We start from the raw sequence: 6830 nt of genomic DNA on the forward strand, positions 1-6830 counted from the left end.
CAGGTGCGGTACCTCTATGATCATTTCCCCCTTCTCTTGGAAAGCAGGTTGTGGGATCTATGCCCTGCTGATCGACTATGGAGATTTCAGCCTGAGTCCTTGGGGGATCCCGAGTATGCCATGGATATGCAGGAGGTGCTGAGGGGTTTCTTTGAGGCTACCTGGGGTATGGACAATGCACACAGGACGGAATGGGTGGCACTGAAGGTGGTCATTAGAAGGGCGAGCATGGTAAAAGAATACCGCATTGGGAAAACGTTGAAGCGGGAACTGGGAGAGGAGGGATTTCGACTTGCAGTACTGCATAGAGGAATGCAGGGGTAGGAGGGGGATGAGGTACCATTGACTGAGGCTCCTTTGACTGAAGTGCCCAGAGCTGTGGTGATAATCTGGATAGATTAGATTGTCATGTCCGCAGAGACTATCGCCAGTGACTGCCTAGAGAGGGGGATAGGTCGGGACGCATGCTTGCATGGTTGCTCAGGAGGGAATGACCTCCGCCTACAAAATTGGGTCTCAGAGCACCTGATGCCAGTTCGCAGGGGTGAGACTGGTGCAAGCTCACCTAGCTGGTATATGCACTGCCCCAGAACTAGATGGGGATTCGGCAGCTGTTGACTTCCTGGCGCAGATTGAACAGCTGTGTTTAACAACGGCGAAGGTGGAGAGGCTGGGTGAGGCTCTGACTTTGGACAACTAGAAGGAGGCTCTTCGGGAAATGGCTGCGAAATGCCAACGACCAGATGGGCTCCCGGTTAACTTCTATCAGGTGCATGCTGCTACTCTGCTCCTGGTGTTGCTGGAAACCCCTTTGGAAGCTCATGACAAGAGCAATCTGCAGTTTCATTTGCGAGAAGCAATTATACTTATGCTCCCCAAGCCGGGCAAGGACCCAGAAGATCTGGGGTCTTATAAACTCTGTCCATGCTGGACGTGAAACTACTTGCAAAAGTCTTGGCGTTACGGCTGGGGAGGGTTATCATACATTTGGTGGTGACGATCAGTGTGGCTTCATGCTAAGGAGGGGTTCACATATGAACCTCCAACGATGATCCCATGTGATGCACAAAACGTGGAGGTCTGGAATCATTGGATATCGAAAAGGCCTTTCATACTCTGGTCTTGCCATATCTCTGGGAAGTCCTGCTGCACATGGGCCTGGGAGATGAATATATGTTGTGGGTACGCCTGCTTTATACTTTGCCTATGGGGAGACTGCAATTGGGGACCGAGGTGTCTGAGGCCTTTGATATAAAAAGAGACACAACAGGGGTACTCGCTGTCCCCGTTGCTGTTTGCCCTTGCGATGAAGCCGCTTGCAATTTACCTTACAGATCGCTTGGCGGATTGGGGAGTTCAGTTCATCCAGGTTATGCATTAATAGACACAAAACAGTACTGTACCCCCCTAGCTGCATTAGTGGACAGCGAGGTGGTGCATCTTCCTGACGTGGAAGTGGTGTCAGAAGCGCACAGTTTTCGATACCTCTGACTTCAGATCACCCATAATAGTCGACTCCAGTACGCTCTAAATATGGGGAGAATCCTGGAAGGCCTTGAGCATTCCATCCGATTTTGGACCACACTGCCGCTATCAGTCAGGGGACAATATGGCCCTCTGCATGATTGTTCTCCTCCCCCGATGACTCTATTTGATACAGAACTCTTTCTGCACACCCCCCTAGGCATGTTTTAACAAATAGATAAGTTACAAGTGGATCTTGTATGGGCGAGGAAGAGGTGCAGGGTGCGCCTGGACAGGCTAAAGTTGGATCTGAGGGAGGGTGGACTGAGGCTCCCTGATGTGCATCTATACTATCTGGCGGATCTTCTACAGTATGCGGCAATGTGGTGTGATATTCAGGGGCATAACACAGACCCCTGCAGCCCACGCGGTGCTGGGGGGCCAAAAGCTCCAGGGGGCCCCCTCGGCACTGCACTCTGTCCGGAGAGCTCCAAATTGAATTTTCGTTACGCCAGTGGTGATATTGAACCTAATTAGGAATAGAGATTGATTTCGGGGACATGGTGTACAGTTCCGCTCCCTCAGTTGCTAATGCATGGCAGGGATTTGCCTCTGCCCACTCTTTTTTGTGTGGTGAATGTGGTGGGAGCGTGGGATATGGCGGTTCTTAGGGTCATTAGAAGAGCGCCATATCACATTTGACAGCCTTTGCCTAGCTCTTAATTCCTCAGTCCAGCCACCGTCATTGGTGTCTGGCGTGCCAGGCAGATGGTGGAACACCCCTCGGAGTATGAGTGACCAGGAGTGCAGAGGCACCAGCGCGGACTAGGCAGTATGGAGGGGTCACCATGCACTGACTGCAGCGTTCAGCAACATACAGTTCTCCTGGACATGCATGAACCCCGGTAAGCTTTCAGTACTAGTACAGTTCTTGGTATAAATGTAATAGATGGGGGGGTAGGGGGGAATAACATTGTTTATGAGATTTGCAGGAGTTGCATCTTCGGTATATAATATGTTAAGCAGGTGAGTAAGAGCATACATTATCTACAGTGGTAACCATACACCCTTTGACAGTCTCCCCAGCCACTGCCTCCCACTCTCCACTCCATAGTTTTCATATTTCCTTCTCCTCCTGTGGCATTCGTTTTATTAAAAAATAACTCATAGTAATTTAGGATTTACCAGAACTATGGTGCTCCCACCTCTTTTCTGGACCTGAAATTATATATCGGATTATTTCTATTTTGTCGTATCAACAAATATTTTCTTATTTTCAATTTTAGCATACATCAAATCTGGAATTCAATAGATTTAACCTTTCAGGAATAAGTTGTTATAGATGAAATTCAGAAAGACAGCATAGCTCTGCAAATGAATGGATGCTTTATGAAGCCAAAGTAATGTAGTATTGACTACATCCGTGACGGTTTGAGGACAGGGTGGACCGTGTTCTTATGAGCTGCACCTCAACCAAGCACTGACTCGTGTATTGAGAAAAATATGAGGCTGGTAGACTCGTATATTAAGAGAAATAAATATGTGTATTATTGATGACCGGTTTCTACCTCTGAATAATGTGGCATCAGCAAATAGTGCTTTTCTGACTTTCAAATGTGCATATATAACTTACTGTAGACCACTGGCAAATGTATTAACTGTACGCAACTTAGTGCAGCAAACAAAGTTGCTGTGGGCGAAAGGAAGAGAGCCGAACAGTGTCCTATCTACTAGCATATGGCCCACTTTTTCTCTCTCTCCCTTTGCTAGTGCACTTTAGTCTGCCATGTGCCAAGATGCACACCCTTGCATGATTATGCCAGGGTTTGTGTGTACTGGTAAGCACCGCGTACTTGGGTACTCCTGCGCAACTTCCATGGATATTGAAGCTTTCCCAGATTTACCTCTAATGGTAGACCAGGGAATGTGCCAAAATGCTTGTACGCCTTCCAAGGGAGGCATAACAATATTTCTGTTTGTTGCTTCCTCTTTCAATGTGTGCAGCATTCTACAGCACACATAGATAGAGGAAAATGCCTCAGGGGATTGTTTTTGTGCAGGAAAGTGCCCCTTCCTGCACATAAACAATCCTGCATGTAACAAAGGCACCCTTGCACCATGGTGCAAGGGTGCATGCTTGGCGCTAGGCAGCCTAAAGTGGGACAGCGCTGAGAAAAGTCAGGAATATTCCATATTGTGATAAATATGGCACATTCCTGCCCTTCCTCTGTAACACAACGCAGCAAGGTGACTTTCTGCGCTGTGTCACTTCTTCCATACATTTGTGCCTAATTCTATATTGCTTGAATAAGGAAGATTCTTGGGAACGAGAGCCTACTGCTATTGTTTTGTGCTGTATTCAAGAAGTCAGCCTCTGTCTCAGTTGTTATAGGATTGTATAGATCCAACTTATGGATGAGGAACTTGGCCCAGTTATGTAGTGGAGCACTGTTCAGAAGGCCTTGAGGATGTAAAAGATATTCCCAGGAACATTCAATAATCAGAATAGTGGTCGAAGGAGTAAATGCAATTTTAAGAGATGAATTCTACAATCAGTAATAATGTGGTGAGTGCATTCAGGTTCTCGGCAGCAGAGGTGGTTGTGTCTGTTAAGAGGGAATAGTCAGAAATCTAGGGGCCCATTTATGAGCCGGTTTGCATCGCTCTTGCACCACACACGAGCGACGCAAACTTTAAATGTGATTTATGAAGCCACGCATGACCTCAGTGGCTCCTTAAATCTGGAGTAAGGCAACGCAGGTCAAATCTCTGCGTTGCCTTACTCTGCCCTGGGAAGGTGTTACAGGGTTGTTGTGTGGGTGTTCCCATGCAACTCCCATTGTTTTTGCCACATTTCTGTTGGTCTTCTAAGGGCACTACAAAGGCTGCATACTAACATGTGTATTAGGATTAAAGTGGGGGACAGCTCCCTGCTGTCCAAGATTATACGAACAACTGAAGGATTAAAAGAGGTCTGTATACTGCCTGTATCAAAACATTACCTGCCTTTGAGAATAAAGGAATGCAGGGAACTTTGCAGACTTTGTGGACAAGCATTAGAGGGCATCATTCATGTGCTGTGTCTTTTCAAAGCATCCGTGGAAGTGCGCTGGAAACTCCTACACAAAGACTTCCTCAAGAGAGGGTTAAGATCAGATGGAGAGGCAGTTGTTTCTACCCTACGGACGACTTAAGACTGAACTGTGCACTGGCATAATTTCTCAGGATAGTGTAGAAAAGGGTATTGATCCAGACTGGGAACGCAAACTGACCCCAGCAATTGAATCAGGCCGGGGGGCAGGGGGGAGATGGTGGTAAATTAAGTTACTTATGTTACAGGGGGCCGATATTGCAGCTATGCTGCTAAACCAGCCACTGGTAAGAAAAACACCCCCCCCCCCCAGGGGTCTAAAACCGGATCTCACCCTGCCGAACACCAGAGACATACCCGGTGGCCGCTACGGCCAGTCCGGCCCGCATATATCTCTTCAATAGCCTTACAACATTTCCCACACTATTTTGAGTATCTCGGTAGCAGAGCTCATGCCTGTGCCAACCCCCTCTAGCATTTATCATGCTATACTCTTCAGTAACTAAGGAGCACTTCATCAGGATACTGCATCTCTGAATCAGGATACTGCATCTCTGCAGTATCTTTGCATTAAATCTTGTGTTATTCTCCTCAGGATGTTTGTAGCAGTTCTCGGTAGCAGACGCCATGTTACTCTCAGTCTCAGTAGTATGTCTTGTCTCACTCATCAGTGCCTGTGGAATTTCACAACCACCTCTGGTGTCTCCGCATATTTTATGTTGTTTCAAACTGCAGTTCACATGCTCTTCATTAAATCTACACAATGTTACATATCCCTTACCAGTTTCTCTGTAGCGTTTTACATCTCCCGCTACAGAACCTCTCCTGTTAAGCTTAGGTCCTTCCCAGTAGTTAAAATGAGTGCAAATAGTACTTTGCCTCTGAACATTAAATCGCTTTCAGATAGGAAGTGGAACATCTCAAAATGATATTTTAGGATGAAACTTCCAGAAACATCCCTGTCTTGGCTCGAGCGCCAAAATCAAGGCTGTGAACAAGAATAGCTCCCAGACCTCCTACAGTCTTGGCACAGTATGATGTGAAATCAGAGCTCGGGTGCGGCTTTGCTTCGACAGAGTAAGTGCTCTGGTCATTCAGTCTGATCTGTAGTAAAACACACTCTTCGCGCAGTCTGACTATGCATAGCCATCTTGAAACGGTAATAGTGCTCATTTAGGTGCAGGGCAGAAAACTGTGAAAGTAACCTAGATTGTCTTTGCTGTGAGTTTACCAACTCGTTCTCTTAATTTTTCAATAAGTAAAAATGTGATTGTTGCTGTGAGCCAAAGCACCGAAACAAAACTATGGCTACGCTCTGTTTACCTGTTTGAACTTTAACTTTCACACTGTAGTCCTCTGTCTGTTTCGGGAGCAGCGAGCAGGGAATCCGTGTGTGTTCTGAAAAGGCAGGCCAAATGTGATTCGTTGCTGATTTCGAATATGCAGATTTTTAAAGCAGTGAGTCACCCATAATCTACTTACAATGCTTTATTGGGAAGAAAGCGTCTGCCTGTGCATCTTTAAATTGTTATTTTGTGGTGTTATACAGCCATGTGTTTTTATTGGAGTTCATGATGCCGAACCTTTTCTTACTGTAAGTAAGAAGGGTTTTTACTTTTTCTGCCCGTTTGAGCTGCAGTCCGTTGTACTAAGACTATACTTTCAGGGATCATTTCTATAGTTCTTAACTGAGGAAATGTGTTCGAAAGTGTCTGGTCTTCGCTAACCACGATGAAGAGAGTTAGTGATTCCTTCTGAGCGCGAAGCGAGCGGACAGTGTTGCATTTATGCTACTGCTGTTTGCTATTGATGACCGTTCCTCTCTCCCTTACAGGAGAGCTGGAGGAAGGAAACACAAACTGAGTGGTTAGGTCCTTACTGCGGTATAAAATAGATGATGAAATTAAATCATTTACATATTCCCTTCTACTGTTGGTGCCAGCGTATAATATCGGAGCTGGTACTTATATGCATGTGGGTTGTAAACGTTCGAGTCTCCTCTTTAATTTGGTACATTTGACCTTGAAAAGCACTAAGAGCACTCTTCAAATGGACCCTGAACATATTATCAAACCTCCCACGCATTGCAGCTGCACAATTTGCCGCGCTGCCATGCCTGAAAGGGGAAAGCGTACAATGTTGACGCCGTCCCAGGTTTATTCCTCTCCGTAAATCTAGGAATGCGTAAAGAAGCATGGGTGGGTGGATGGATGGAAACACCCACTCTCCTCCCATTTAACACATTTTCGGCGCAGAGTAACGCAAACCAGCGAGT

General features: G+C 46.3%; 1 non-coding gene across 1 annotated transcript; it reads left to right on the top strand.

Moving 5' to 3' along the window:
• The first annotated feature begins 6205 nt into the window (after positions 1–6205).
• Positions 6206–6423, top strand: LOC147727500 (small nucleolar RNA U3). The gene has a single exon (XR_015309738.1). It is a non-coding gene; the product is annotated as a small nucleolar RNA U3 (small nucleolar RNA).
• Positions 6424–6830: the final 407 nt, after the last annotated feature.

The sequence above is a fragment of the Lissotriton vulgaris genome, chromosome 3_1 (assembly GCF_964263255.1).
Source record: "Lissotriton vulgaris chromosome 3_1, aLisVul1.2, whole genome shotgun sequence".
NCBI lineage: Eukaryota > Metazoa > Chordata > Amphibia > Caudata > Salamandridae > Lissotriton > Lissotriton vulgaris.